A 16,294-nucleotide genomic window follows, 5' to 3' on the forward strand; every position below is an offset into this window, starting at 1 on the left:
TGATATATTTTACAAGTTGGCTAGGGGAAGCTTATGGCCACAAGTAATTAAAAACTTGAGCAAAAAAATTTGAGCAATATTGGGGTGATAAGTCTGGACATGGCTCATTTTGAGTTGAAACACTCAAGTTGATGTGGCATTCTTTTAAAAACTTGATTTGAATTGACTTTCAAGAATGGGGCGATTGAGTTTTGGGGGGAAAGGCATTAAACATACGCGAAAGGGCTTCAAGAAGAGTACAGCTACACATGGAGAGCGGGTGAGTCCTTGTGGCACAATTAGAAGCTCTTTTCGAATACTTCCCCAGGATAATTTTCTTGAGCACGCCTGAAGGCACGCACTAAGCAGGGAAGCTTTTTGCCTTGCCATGAATTTCCGAAACGCTTCTTCTTCACGTTAATGAAGTGGTTCGTACTCTCAAAGAGGGTGTGCACCCCTGTGTGTGTGTGTGTGTGTGGGGGGGGGGGAAGTAGATTTGCCAAAGCTAGTTAAGTATTGAAATGTGAAATATAGGAGTAAAAACATATATATAACCCCAGTTACTCCAAAGGGACGGGAGAGAAGAGATGAAATCATTGTTTCATTTCATTCCGTCCTTCTGTTCACTTCGTCGTTGACTTCTGGGGACAAATATTTTGCCAATCTCCTTATTGACGTCTGAATTCGTGATAAGCCAGCTCTGAAAAGCAAAAAAAAAAAACCTTCCGAAAACACCCACAAAACAGTCTGAACAGTCGAGCCGATTTTGATCTGTGAAACAGCAGGACCTGGCTCATTTTCGATACGAGCAACGACCTGCGTACACGTTTACGAGGGTTATTTTGTCTAATGTTCTGCCACCCCTTTTTTTGTTGCCGAGTTTTTCTTGTGAGTGCAGCTATATCTGACTCAGTTTCAGTTTCTGGATCTGGCTCGTGTCGTGAAAAAACGCCTCAGATGTCTCAGCCAGAGGGAGAGCCAAAGGGGCCAGCTTCGTCAGTGGAGCCCTGCTTTACGCAAAACCCGTGCATGGTGGGAGTCGATGCAACCCCACCCCACCCACTCGGTCCATCAGGGGAAGGCAGCCCGCAGGAACCACGACGTTGGTCACACATTTCAACGTGCCCCTGACACGAGGCCCACGCATGTGTCAATATTACTATAGTGCACTGGCGCCACACGAAGAAAAAAAACTTCAAAATGTCGACGCCTGTACAGACAGTGCTTTCGTGACACAAAGAACAAAGGCTTGTTTAGCCAATCTGAAATAGTATATTACCATGCAGCCACAAGTTCAGTCAATCACTTTTTAAGGAATATCATCGCCCCTTGCAGACCGTAAATTGGCAAAAGCCTCCCTAACACAAAGCTACAACTTCTTAACATCCTGTTGGCACAAACCAAACTCCAGAGGCTTGACCCAAGAAGGCGTTCACTCTCCCGCACTACAGCCATCGAAGTTGAAATGCCACAACGCAGCGCCTCATTTGCGTGATCCCCGCAGCAACTGCACACTTAAGTTAGCGTGCACTTCCCATCTTTCCCATGCATGTTGCCCGACCCAGTCAGAATCGTGAAACAATGAGCGTACAGTACTTGGATTTGCTACGACGAAACAAAGAGCAGAAAAAATTGAAAATGTAATGGTCGAGATATTTTTGCGCTGCTCCATTAAAATGTGTTTATGCCGAAGCAGTCTTAAAGTTTTCAGTTCGGAAACGTTCAAAAGGCCGCACACATTACCAAAGGCAGCCTGCTGCAATGAAACAGTAACCAGGCAGAGATTGAGGCTTCCCGCAAACATCTAGTGACTCAAGGTCTAAAGGTATCCCCAAAAATCTGCATCAAGAGCGCCTCCAAACAAGAAACAATAGGAACTGGTGGTCTTTGTTCTATGGTTCAAACAGCTGAGCAAAAGAATGTGCAAAATGCCAGAGATGCCCAGCAATTTTTTCACACATGCCACAGATGTCATGCACTGCAAAAAAAGGAGAAAGTTTTTCATACAGTTGAAAATAAAATAATGGAGCATTCTTTCAACTAAGCAACGCTAATGGTCTGTGAAGGAGCTGCGCTCTTAAACGTTAAACTTTGAAAAATTAAAACTTTCTTTTTTGAATTTTCACGCTATTTGAGAATAAAAGAAACTGAAATAGGAACTACCAAAAAAAATATCCAAAGGGGACATGAAGGCAAAATACGGGTTTGGTTTGTTAAGAAGGCAGCTGTGTCCCCATAGCAGTGATGCAACTTTCATCGTCACAAACTTCCAACAAATCATCATGACACTGATCGAGAAAGCATTTGAGGCGGCAGTGATGGCTCCTCCCTGGCAACTTTCCAGCGATTTCTATACAACACCAGGGAACAAGGCGCAAAAAGACAACGATGAAAATACAGGCAGGGCGCCCGTTTGCGTTTACATCCGTCTTTTCATGTGTGCCTTTAGGCGGCTTGCGGACATGAACGTAAACCAACTCGCCCAGCTACCTGTCTTGATAGAGAAAACCTTGTGTGTGCGACTGACTGCCACCGACTCCAGGCGCCACCTGGAAACACGACTGGACGATTGTAGTTTCGTTTGGTGGTGGCACCACTGGGATGGCAATGTTCTCAGTGCTGGCTTGTATCACTACATCATTCCGGACCACATTGCGCCATGTGGCATGAAATGTGAAAAACTTTCCAGATTTCTTGCAGTTTTTTGTCCAGTTATAAAAGCAGCACCTCTGTGGCTGGAACGAAGGTGAGCACAGCCAGTTCTTCCAAACTGAACAAAGCTGCAACTTTCCCCCTTAACCAGGGCCCAGGGGCACTAGCACCCCGGTCCCAGCACCCCGACAGAGCGTTCCGTAAAAGCCCCATGGCAGCAGCCTTTCGCAGAATGCGCGAGTAAGTGCTGCGCACCCCAGCAGCGCAACACGTGCTTGCGTGGCTGCAGCTGGCCACAACAGCTGCCGGCATGCCCGAAATGAGCAGGAAGTAAGGCAGTGCAGCAGCCTGACTCACGAGCAGCCACGCAATGCCCCAGGCATTCGGGAAGCACAGCTGGCTTTGGAGGGGGAGAGAAAATCCGGGGGGAGCCCCTCTGCACAGAGACCCACAGCTGCTGGTGGAGAGCACCCTCAGCCAGCCGTGGCGAACGCAGGGGGCAAACGAGTGTGGCTGTTTACGAAGGAATGACCGGAGCCCAATCACAGCCCCCGTGAGGCTCGTGGTTGAAGCGGAATGGACTGTTCCTGCACACCCTGACGAGTGTGCATGCACGGCCCTCCTCCCGTCCTGCTAGCCAATGCGTGCGTGGGTGTGTCTAGGCCGGGACGCTTGACACGCAGCTTCAAGATTATCCAGTAGCAACCCTGTATTCTGCGGGTTTCTGGTATTGGTTGAGGCCAATTATACATAACACTGCGAATTATTCTTTCGCCTCGTGGACTTCCCCATGACATAAAAAGTTGCCCCCCGAAAGGCACAAAAAATGTAATTCGTACCAGCGAAGTAACACTGGCTCAGGGGTTCATCACTGCTGCTTACAAACAAAGCATCTGTGTTTGACCTGCAGCGTTTTCCTTCCCAAGAAATCCGGGATTCACACAAACGCACAAATGTGGGGCTGGCACGGCTGAAAGCAGCGTATGCCTGAAAATCTCAGGGACTATTCTTTACTGCCAACCTTATGCCCAATGCTGGGGTGAAAACTTTGAAGATGCAAGACAGTTCTTGAACTGGCTCTCTATGCAGGCGCCATCAAACTGGAAAGACGAGCCGACACTTGATGCGGGGACATAATTCGGCTGCCGCAGTCTGCCCCGTCGACCTTCTCAAAGACTGCGCCGTGGGGGGTAGAACGTGGGAAGGAGCAGGACACACGAGTGGAGAGGCACTCGGAAATTCCACCCGAACGGGGAGACGGAAGGGTAGACCTTAGCTGGCAGCATGCAATTCAGGGGCGAACGGTGACCACTGCGTGCAGCGTGGCAAGTTCCAGCGGGGCTTTTTGGGCCCAGGGCATAGAGACTCCACAGAGAAATATGGTTGTTGAGCCAAAGAATGTTTGACTCATTAGAGGTAGGTAAAACTAGTTCATTTGGGGAGTTCAATGCGTTGAAGCTACAACTGCGCAATGAGCTGCACCGCAGTGGAGGGGGGCTCCAGATTCATCTTGACCCCCTGGTGCACCAAAATATCGACACACATTTGCCTCCATCTGAAGAGCATTTACTGTGGCTAAGGCCGAACCCGTGTCCTTGGGCTCAGCCGCCGCTGTGGTGGGTAGAAGCAGCAGAAGTACATACAGCCATTCAATGCACTGCTTCCTCAGCTGAGGCAAAGGTGTGAGTGACAACAGGCCCACTATTCGCAACTCGAGCCAGCGGAACATGTGCCAATGCGCTAATTGTTGACAAGCAGTTAACCTTCAGGCCCAACAGCAAAAGCTGACTCATTACCAAGAAGAAAGGTTAAGGATATCTTTACACGAAACTCCATCGGTGACGCCTTCGCAACTTTCTCCTTTCGTTGGTATACGAGCTGCGGCATAATAAATCGAATACCACAGGAGGAAAAAAAAAGAGTTAAAACGCTTGCAGCCCTTTTCCTCGAATCGGCCACGATCGGAGATATCGCGAAAGCTCGCGAGGTCGTGGGGAAATACGTGCGCGCTTGTGCGGCATTGCGGAAGCCCCTGGGCAGGCATCGTTCCGGGAATCCTGTTTACGCCGTGCGGATCGCGCGCGCTAGGATGCTCGCGAGGGACTTCGGCCCTTGTAGGCGCGTCGATTGCGAAAGCGGCCCCCGACAGAATACATCAATGCTGGCTGGTCCCAACATTTGCTCCGCTGGCCAACAGCCAAATGCGCTCCGCGCCACCAATATCCCTCCCTCCTCCATCTAGTCACCCGCCGCCGCGTTGGTTTCACTTTGTGAGAGCATATGGAGGCGACGGCAGACACCTCAAGGCTATGCAATGCGCGCGCAATCGACGCGAGGCATGAACAGCGCTGCTGCCGTGTATGTAAACAGTGCTCGCAGCGGAGACGTGCGTCGCGAGGGGGCAAAGGAACGCGTCATCTTCGGATCGAGTTTTCTGCATCCTTCGCCGTCTGCATGCAGACAACGCAGCTCCAAGAATTAAAAAAAAAAATCGTGGAAGCACGTTGGATCGCAGGGAATTGCGTGTCCGCACCGTTTTTGCATCGACGTTTCGCTGCCTTAGTCACGGGCGCAGGTGTTTCGACAAGGAAAGGCAAGAGGTTACCTCTCTCCGGAATGTAAGCACCCTCCGATCAGCTGCACTACAGATCGCACGACTGTCCGAAACCCATTTCGACGCTCACAGCGCAATGCGAGCCCTCGGCGTTTTTAAAAAATCTGTCGAAACTGCGCTGCGCGGCTCACTTCGATAGAATAATTGGTCGCGTCATTCCGACCCGGCCATCCTGGGGCGCGGGGGACGAAGCTCGAGGCACTCGCAGCAGCAGCAGCAAAGTTCAAGGCAATTGGGCAGCCTCCGTGTCTCTGCGGACCCAACGAGAAATAGGAAATTCCGATCGGGCAAGCCGGCCGGATTACGCACGTCGCTTACGCGGATAGACGCGATCAACGGCGAACTTTCGCGGAAGCAGCGACCGTCTCCCGGCCGCAATCGGCCGTGTCCGCCGCAGCATCGCGACAGCGGAGAGGGCATTGCACGATCGCGGCCTCTTTTCGTCGCGCACAGCTGATGCGGTCCGGGAGGAGAGCACTCACCGATGGCGCCGAGCTCACGCTGCTGCCGGCTGCTCGTTAGGCGCGATTATAGCGGCAGCTCGCCGACGAAGAGTTGCAGCAACACGCTGGCTGCGCCATCAGCACCGTCGGGCTGCCGCCGCTGTTGCTGCATGGCCGATGCGCGCTTCTTGCCTCCATGCGCAGGCTACACCTGCTACACCCCTCGGCAGGACGACGCCAACGACTCCAAGCTGCTGGGCTGGCCGAGCCAACCTGCCGAGCGAGGCCTGGAGCAGGGAGGAGGATAGGCGGCAGAGCGCATGCGCCGATATACCGCGTGGACGAATAATGGTCTACGTTTTACCCCATGAGTATGGCAGGCGCCGTGCAGTGAACAGAGGGCGACACTGAGCCGCGACACCCAGCGCCGCCATCGGGGCATAAGAAAAATACTGGGTCGGCCACCGCTCGCCAGGGTGCTCGGGTTTCGCTTGCGCTCCTGCTTGGCGGCACCGGATGAAATGTATTATACGCAATTTTTAAGTTCTAGATTAATTAAAACATACTACAGTAATTCTACAGCACCGGGCTAGGAATAGACTGAAGGATTGAACTGTTGATTACGCGTACGGTGGAGGGGGGCAGGCGATATTGACTTCCCAGTGCCACGCATAGCCAGAACGCAGGTGGAGCCTTTCGTGCGTGCGTTCTCACGTTTCCACATAGTTTTTTTTTTTCAGTGAATTTGTGTTTCCGCTAGAAAGCACAAATTAATTAGCTGTTCACAGCACTGGAAGCCGTTTTGTTCGCATACTTGAAATCGGACCGCTGTGGTTTCGCGAGTACGGTGCTCCGTCTCGCTGGATCGACTGTTTGGGTGTAGTGCGGTCTGTACGCTGCATTACGTGCTAGTAGCATTGACTTCAAAGCAAGTGTAATTACCTTAAATACGCGGGCTCTAATGTGGATCACGCGAGTGGGAAGCATTGAGAACTGCGCACCAACTGGCGCCGATTTTCGATTGATTGATTGTGGGGTTCGACGCGCCGACGCGAGACAGGCCATGTGGCGCGCCGTAGTGGGGAGATCGGGATTAATCCCGAACACGCCGGCGTTTTCGCCTCTATCGGAAAAGCGGCCGCCGCGGCCGGGAAACGAAACTGACGACGATTTTCAATTTCACGGCTTTAATTATCACCAAACATTCCCAGAATGCGCCCTGCTCCTCGCCCATGACAGTTCGTTTCCGCTGGTGCCAGTTCGTCCCACCCGGAGATCATGGAGCGAGCACGTTTTCTTGCTCCGTGCACGCGTCTGTGCCTTCTGTCTTCTTTTCCGGGAATACAGTCACAGCGTACACGGGTTTCGCTGCAAGCCCTCCAGGAAATGCCAGTGAACGATTTAAAGGGCCCCTGAGATGGGGGTTTTTGGGGGGTCGATGGTATCGGAGCGCAACGGCTATTTCTTGAACTAATCGTGACGTGTTTGTGCGCTCTTGATTTAATCAATTTTTTACGAGCGTAAAAACATCAGAAAGCTACAAAAAACATCTTTTGTGTGTGGGTGCTTTTACACAGTCACACATATTTGTTTTATACCGGAGTGTAAAGCACTCACACACCGGGCCAAACCGGGCTTGACGCTCCTCCGTTCTCGGCGGAAGGATACAGTGAGCGCAGGAGCAACGACGCTTGCAGCCAGCGTGATCGCCCAGCGCTCCGTGTCAGTTTTCTTTGCATTTGCTTTCTTGGACGCTATACCCGAAAGGATTCTTTGCACCATCTGTGTTTCGAGCGTAGCCTCGACGTTGTTTCAGAGGTGGTAACGAACGGCACGCCAAGGGAGCGCCGCGCCGACGACGAAGGCGGAGCTCCGCACGCAGCGCTTGGACGACGCCGGGCACTGCTCGTGATCACGAGGCGCACGCTCAAGTGTGCTCACGCGGGTTGAATAAATCATTTCAAGCCCAAACGCTGTCGCAGCTGATTCTCTGCGGCGGTCGCGACAAGGGCAAGAGCATGCTCATCCCGTAACGACAACTGACAAAGTTTCATTTCATTGCTTCCCATCAAGTCATGATCGCAGGAAAGTGTGGTTTGCTGCACCGGCCTTCTGAATGAACCTGTTGCCTAGTGTCCTTAGCGCGCTTTACCGTTTACCGTGTTAAATGAAGCAAGAGTAGCCGTTTGCCGCTGAAAACGAAAGAATTGCACTCTGCGGTTTCTGCATTCCGGCTTACCGGCTCTGCCGAGTAGCGACATCTGGCGAATTTGTCTCAGAGCAAATGACAAAAACGTTTGTTGCCCAGAACACTTCGCTTATGCTTGAAATGGCTTGAATCTTGGACGTCTTAGATTGAACTCTCACAATACAATATTTTTTTTTAAAGAGCCGTATACTTCTACTGTAGAGCTTAAAAAATCGAAAACATGACGTTGACGCCGCCATCTAGTGGGAACAATTAACACCAAGTATTGCATTAACCAGAATTCACGCCACCGCTAAATATTTCGATATAAAATGAGTAAGATATATTTTAATGATTCCGCAGTTACCTATATTACCTTGCCCAAGACGATTTTGAAAACATAAAAGAGCTTTGCTAGTTCATAAAGGCATCTGAACCATTGGAAGCGTGGGAAGCTGGAGTAGGGGCGGAAATTTTGCTCGCTCATTCTAAAAAAAATTGTCATTTATCGTGCTCCTGATCATCATTTAGCAAGAATGTAGTAAACAACATCAACTAAGATTGCTTGCATGAAGCGCAGAGCACAGCGCATTTGCTGTGCCGTAAAGTTCCGGAAGAACGCCCACCCAAATTTAAGTACAGTGATATCAAGTGAAAAATACGAGATGGGCGAAATTTCGGGTCAAGCGCGGAAAGGACGAATAAGTGACCGCATCTACACATGAACAGATGATTCGGGTTTGTTTTGTTCACTCATCGGCGCTAAAGCCATGGATTTTACGGGGTGGGCGCGCGTCTTTCAGTAAATTGAATATTTCACCCGTAAAAGGGGGTGGGCGATGTTTCGGGGGAGGGCGTTCACTCGGAACTTTCCGGTAATCTAATCAAAACGCGAGCGTACATTTTGCCGGCGCAGGGGGCTCGCTACTACAGTCGGTAGAAATTCTAGCCTCTGTATCGCTATGTAGCGACGGTAAAAATAAGTTACCGTTCACGGAAACTCTCGCGCATGCACGGTCGACTTCCGCAATCACCAGTATCTCCTGCTCAAAGTCTGTAAAGACTGAAAACGTAGCTTAAAAAAAAAAAAGAAAAGGACGTCGTCGTCTCATGTGCGACCCACTCGCTGAAGTAACCATGGTAACGACGACGCTCTAAACCAAACCGCCGCCGTCAAATATCGCGGACATTCCGGCGGCCAACCATGAAATCAGTGCTTCGCCTCGGACGAGGTCGGACTATGTCGTCATCGCAAGCCGCCGAGCCAACAAATAGTTCTGTCTCGTCGGGGTAATAACTTTTGTTAGCGTGAGCGAATATGCTTACTATTTTTGGACTTGTTTCTACAAGAACTATAGAGTAGTTTTCTGACACAAACAAAAACACTTTGAAATCCATCTCAGGCCCCCTTTAAGACTATCCCTTCCTTTTTAAGGGGTAAGCAGGGCCTTCAAATATTAGAATCATCATTAACTCCGTTTATTTTTTTTTTATTGTTTTCGTTGCTGTTGTGAACCCCGTTAAAACGACTTCATTTTATTGAGCAGCATTTATTTCCAGCCCGAAAATCTCACATGCTTTGCTTTTATACCTTGTGCTGACGTAGGTATTTCGACTTTTTGACGGCTTTTTTTTTTTTCAAACAAATAGCCCAAGGCATCCCGGACTAAGGAAGCCTCCCACCGGGCGGGTGCCCTAACATCAGCACCTGGTCTCTAATAAAGTTTATTCATCATCATCAAACAAATGACCCTACTTTGTTTAAGAACAGTCATATTTTTCCAAAAGAGGGTGAGATGTTGCAGCCATCAATTAGTTCTCTTACAATTAAAATACGGCTGAGTGTTACGTGCCGCATAAATTTTCATTATAAACGCCGCGGAAGACGCATTCATGATGCAAGAGAAACCAACCTTCGTGCAAATACTGCCAATGCGCGCGGTATTCGCTAGAGGGAAAATTTACTGTAAGCTCACGAGTATTAACAGCTGGCATACCGATATACTTTACTTTGACAGCAGCATGTAATCTGCTTCGTAGTCATCGCCACGGTATTTTCTAAAAAATTCACGGAAACATGTGCCGCCTGTGATGCTGTGACCAGCCTTCCCAACTCGGACGATTCAGGGCCGCGAAGGGGGTAGCTTTCTTTCTGCGCTTTGTTTCTTTTAAAGCCTCTCGGTCGATAATACTCCATCCTGTCACCGTTGCAGCGTATCCCGCAAACTTAAAGGGGCACTGACACAAAATTTTGAAGGCGAGATAACTTCGGAGATAGATTGGTGGGAACACATATACATCATCTGCAAAATATCAGCGGCGAATACAGCCTAGAACATATTTAAAATCAATTTTAAAGTGTGCGAAACGCAACCGAGCAGCCAGCAGAGGACCACGCGCAACCGACATCCCGAGGATATTGTGTAAATAAACAACATCAAAACACGTCACGAGTTTGTGTTTGCCGTTTCCGCACTGCCGGCGTTTTTCGCCGGCTCGCCCGGCTCGCCGCTCCAATCGGAGGGCCGGAGGGCGGAGCTTCTGCTCTCGAGAACGAACGACCCGATCGTTGGCGGCGGAGGCGCCGTGATTTCGTCAGCTGATCGGGCAGCTGGCCGCGACCAAAGTTCTACAGCGATTCCAGGCACTCTGTTTCTATTACTTTTTATTACCATTGGATGCGAAAACACGCCGGAGGCACGAAAAGCCCACTGAGCTAGCCGCACGGACGCTGTGCAGGCGGCGGCCACGGCCGCGAAGTGGCCCAGGCCGGCGCAGGTAGCTCGAGTGATAGCTTGTTACCGCTGCACGAAATTGTCCCCAAGTCCCGGCCATGGTGGCTTACATGAGAAAGGAGTTAATGATGCGATGGCGGGTTGCATTAAAAATTGTCATCTGCACCGCTTACGAGAGAGCGGCACTCGAATATCCGTCGCTTAGCCGAACACATCTGTAGGCGGACCTGTAGGCAGACTGGCCGGCTGCTCCCGGCGCGCGTCTTGCCACCCACCGTCTCGAGCGTCGCGCGTCGTTCTTTAGCCGCGGTAGCATTTGCACTCGCAGCGCCTGCGTCACATCCACGGCCGCTTTTTAATTAAGCTCCTCACGAGATCAGTACGTGGGGGCATTCGCAGAAACCGCCGTCGATGCGGATTCGACAGTGCTACGGCGGCTCTGCTCTGTGATATCCCTCCGACGGTCACGTGGTCAGCTTTGTTCACACAAAATCCACAAAATCCATCGTTTCGCGGCACTCGCTGAAACCGAAACTGCGACTGGCCGCATTGAAAATGCCTCTAATTAAACAACCGTCGCACGCTGAAGCAAATGAGGTTTCTACAGGTTATAAGTAGATCACTAGCTACTTATCGCAACAAAATAAACAAGATGTAAAATTTTTGTGTCAGTGCCCCTTTAAAGGGACACTGAAGTGAATTTGTCAAGCTCCCGTTTTTGCTTGCACTGTGTAGACTGGCTCAAATTAGCACACTTTTCATCGTTTTTACGATTGACAAATCGGTAATTATTTTACAAAGCGCGAAAGAAGAAAAACTACCATGCGCGGTTTGCGGCGGCCGCACCAACTAAAGCTGTGACGTTAGGAGGAGCGGGCACCGTGACTGGACGATGCCCAAGATGAGCAACCAAACAAGTTTCGGTTTCGGTTTCGGTTCTGTAAAACACAACCGGTGGCGTTGTTGGATGGGCATTCTCAATGACTCAGTAATCATCGTACCGCGCTTCTGCCATGTTGTCAGCTGTAAAAATGCATAAAGATAAGCCTCCTAGGACGGCTTGGAATCGTAGCATTCACTAGCCGAAACCTACGCAGTGCATGAACGCCCTCCGCGTACCCGTAGACGCCCAAATGTCATGCGCTTTTCCTCCATAATTGGAGCTTGCCTCCCTCATGCCTGTATCGTAAAAAGCGTGTTCGCAGGAGGCCAAGGGTCTGTTCATTCTGGCCTGTGCCCACTGCCTGCAAGCAGTCGGTGCTTATGGCAACAGCACGCCAACGAGAACTCGCTAGCGCGCCATGCATGTGCCAGCCTGCGCGTGTTTTGTGAACTAGTTCGTGTAGCCATGAACGTTGCGGCCCAAAAAAAGGTGAACTCAATATAGAAAACATCGGCGGAAAACAAAAAAGTTAACTTACAAAAAAAAAAAAAAAAGCACGTACCCGCGGGGATTCGAACTCGTGATTTGCAAAACATTTGCGGTGACGTACCCAGCGCCCCAGACTACTGAGCCACGGAGCGGAACGCGAAGGCCTTGCTAATATAGGGTATATATTGTACAACCGGTTTACACTTTTATTTAGTTTTGGCATTTCAAGCAGCTTAGGTGACTATTTCTTGTACTGCGATCGTGCAGTAAGCGTCGCCCGAGTTTCCACAGTAGCTCACGTCTAGCAATTGCATTTCTTAGACGGAAAAGCGTTCGCAGATGCGTAGTCGTGCTGCTGACCGCTGTGCTTGTTCGCCCAGCGCAAAAAAGTGCTTCCCGCGCCCTAGTTTTACGCTGTACGGTAAAAATATCAGTTGATTTTATTTCCTTAGTACCTATATTGACTTCGCTGACTCTTCTCCCGCCTTCAAGAGGCCTTATATTTTTCTACTGGCGTACCAGTCAGCGAAGCGTCGCATGTGCGCTTGTGCAGCACTTGTGTGAAGCGAACTTGACTTGGAGCTAGATACAGTGTACAAACAAACCAAGTAAAGAAAGGCACATTCTTCCATTCACAAACGTGTCCTGGCTTCGTTTCAACTTAGCGAACGAATTGCGACCAAGCAATTTTTTTTAACCTCCTTGATTGCGACGACCTGCCGGCGGCCGGCCCGGCGGACGAAACGCTGGGCCGACTGACTCTGTCGGCCGGGGAGCCGTGCAGTAGCGCAGCCGTGGCGCAGCCAATTGCCAGCTCATCCCCTCCTGACGTCACACGAAAACGCCACAGAAAATGGGCGAGCGTAAAGAGAGGAGGACAGCATTTTCGAATTAGTTTTTCTACTAAATAAAATCGCGTAAACGCGCCTAGAGTGGTCGAAACATGGCCTGGGGACTCCGGACTAGTAATCCCGCAATGTTTACATATCACTTCAGTGTCCCTTTAAGCCACTTAAGCGCACCTAACCACTTAATTGATAGACGCCTTTGCAAGGGCGCATGTATAGTGCCTAAAGCAGGTGGCAGGCCAGGCCGGTGCGGCTCGGCCTACCCATAGAGTTTCTCACTAGCTTGGCCTACCCAGTGTTGCGCGGAGGCGCGATAGATGGCACTGCGCTCGCTCGGCAAACTTGGTACTGCACGGAGCAAGAAAGCAGGAAAATATTCCGCAGGAAAATATTCCGCGTTTTGATTGGCTCCTAGAGCCACTGCCAGTTGGAGACAAAAGTTGGGGACAGCGAGCACGCTTATTGTGGCCTCGCGCGTCGCCTCCTCGGGAATTCCCTGTAAGAAGCTGAATGCCGGCGACTAGCACCAGACGGCGCAAGAAACGGCTGGAACTGCAGCTGGGCCCCGGTCGATGAGTTTAAAAGAGAAAAGAGGGAGAAATGGGATGGAGGAAGCAAATCTATAGGTTAGCTGGGAGAGAGAGAGAGAGAGCGATCTTTAATGAAGTCTGGCGATGTTAGCTGGGCTAAAATGCCTAGCTTGCTATCAGTTGATGACGTGATGAAGATGATGGCAATGATGTCCAAGAAGTTGATGCGTACAGATACGGCGAGTTATTCACAGCGACTGGTCTAGACCTGTGTGTTGCAGGTACTCTATCAGAGCTTTGCTAGCCCGTAAAGCACGTTTGGGACAAGCCCATGGTCCTAAAACGTCCTTTAGCAGCATGTCCACGGAAAGCGGCAGTCCCAAAGTCACTGCGAGGGATACTCTTGAGTAGGGCAAGTAAACGTAATAAAACAGGCAGTCGGTTGCTGACAACCAACGCCCCGATTCAAAGGGAAAGCCACTAATCATCATCATCATCTGCAGCTTCCTTTTGCAATTATTTCAGTTTTGATGGGTGTCTTGCTTGACGATATCTTTTTACATGCGGTATGGCCATAGATGCGGCGCATCTCTTGCTCTGAGGCATGTCCCTCCTGCGTCGTCGGCGTCCGTCCGCACGCCACCTGCGCATGCGCGACTCTCCTCCGTTCGTCTCTCCCACAGCTGTGCGCATCACTCTCACTCCGGCGTATTAGCATAACGACAGCTGGCGCGCTTGGTTGGCGCGCGCTTCGCTGCGTTAACGCTGCGTTAACAGCTGCTCCGGTGCGCATGTGCGCGCATGCGCGACTCTCTCCCGCGGTCTCCTCTCCTTCAAGCGCTGTGAATATAAAGTGGGTATCGCTCCGCGGCGGTTCAGTCAGCGCTCGTTCTCGTTCTTCTCGAACGTCGAGATGAAACCAAGATTCGATCACTGCTGCGGCAACCGCTCACTGTGCACTTTACTGACCATAAAGTCATCATTCTTAAATGTAATAAAGAGCTGGGTGGTGGTCGCTAAAACACGTGTACTCTCTCATTTCGCGTATGCATGCGCCGCATCACACCAGGGTTCCCTCGCGGGGAGATGGGAGCAATTTTTATGGATGCGGAGCGTGCCTGCCTCACCGTGTCCATGGTATCGCCCCGAGTTTGCCCTGCGCTGGTTCCTTTGTTACAGAGTTTTAGCATAGCGGCTATACTCGGTGACAACTTAAGAACGGTACCGATGATGATGATGATGATGATGATTTCTATTGGTTTCCCTTTGTATCGGGGTGATGACATGTCATCTTACCAAAAAGGACTAATATACCTATGTTTTACACTTTTGGTTCAATACTAGCGCTGCTTAGGGCAGGCACAAAAAGCTTATTAGGCACAAAATACTTTTTTTTTCTGTTACAGGTGTTAACTGTCCTAGGCAATATTCCCCTCTCTGCTTTTCGTCCACTAGCATTCTAATCTTCTTTTCGTCCCCTCGACAGCCTTGAAGGTAACCCTTAAGCCCAATATTCCCTTCATGTAGATTTGGATGGATACCCTCACATTCTAACACGATGTGCCGCATAGTTTCTGTTTCTTTTCCGCAGACCACGCATACCCCATCATTTTGTGAATACTTCCCCACAAAACTCTTAGTTCGCAGGCAACCTGCTCTAGCATCAAAAAGCAAAGCACTGCCCTGGGAATTATCGTAGAAATTTTCCTTTCTGATGTTCATCTTCTCAGCCCTGTACATCTCTAACGACGTTTTAGCTTCCATTTTTTCCCTCCATTTATTCGTTTCAATCTGCCTTGCCTCTTTTTTGGTTACCTTGGCTGTTTTGGATTCCCCACTGTTCTTCCCGTATTTCATCGTTAGCCTTCTAGTCTTTCTTAACCACTGCGTGTCCACGCTTTTCAAGTATAGGTACCTAAAAACCTTAGCTGCCCACCTTCGTTGATCCATTGCCCTCAACCTCATCTCAAAGCATATTTTACTCTGAGCTTCTCTAACTTCAAACGACGCCCAGCCCATATCTCCCTCAACTGCTTCGTTTGTTGTTTTTCCATGCGCGCCTAAGGCCAAACGTCCTACCGTTCTCTGGTTTACTTCAAGGCCTGATAGAACGTCTGATTTTAAGCAGAGTACAGCATTCGCAAACGTGAGACCCGGAACCATTACTCCTTTCCACATTCCTCTTACTACTTCATATTTGTTATACCCCCACAGAGCTCTATGCTTCATTATAGCTGCGTTTCGCTTTCCCTTAACCTTAAGTTGCTCCTCGTGAGTACTTAAGTAGTTATCCCCTTCGTTTATCCACACTCCCAAATATTTATATTCCTTCACTCTAGGTAATTCGCCTTGCTGGATAGACACTACGTCGGTGATAGCGTCATTGAAAACCGGAAGTTGCCGCTGTGCCTTATCACCGTAGCCGAATGTTTCTCCGCACGGCGCAAGTAGGGCGTTACTGGGAATGTTTTGAACATGGCGTGAGCCGTTCCCGTAATTCTTTGTACTTACTATGCTTATAAACGACTCCAGGGACGACAAACAAACTGCGTGAGAAAAGCTAGACGATATCACGCATTCATAGCAAACTCCTTTCAAAACGCGCGCACACTGACCTCACGGGTCCGGCGCTTTGGCGGAGTGATACACTACATGCGGTGGTGCCGTTCTTGAGTTGTAACGAGGCTCACGCTACGGTAGTGGGTTACCGGGACCCGACCGCGTATGTGCGCGCGGGGAGGGCGAGGAGGTTGGCCCTCAGTGGAGAGAAGGCGCGGGCATGGCAAAGGCCGGCCGGCGGAACTAATCCCCCCCCCGGAACGAATTTTTCACCTTCCCATTTGGGCCCCGCTACCCACCGCCGTAGCGTTAGCGGACGGTACCCGGTATGCTAAAACTCTCTATTGTTACTTTAACGTGTTTTTCCCATCCGC

This window comes from Haemaphysalis longicornis, unplaced genomic scaffold, assembly GCF_048455015.1.
Source record: "Haemaphysalis longicornis isolate Haplotype H1 unplaced genomic scaffold, Haemaphysalis longicornis Haplotype H1 scaffold_6, whole genome shotgun sequence".
Classification (NCBI taxonomy): domain Eukaryota; kingdom Metazoa; phylum Arthropoda; class Arachnida; order Ixodida; family Ixodidae; genus Haemaphysalis; species Haemaphysalis longicornis.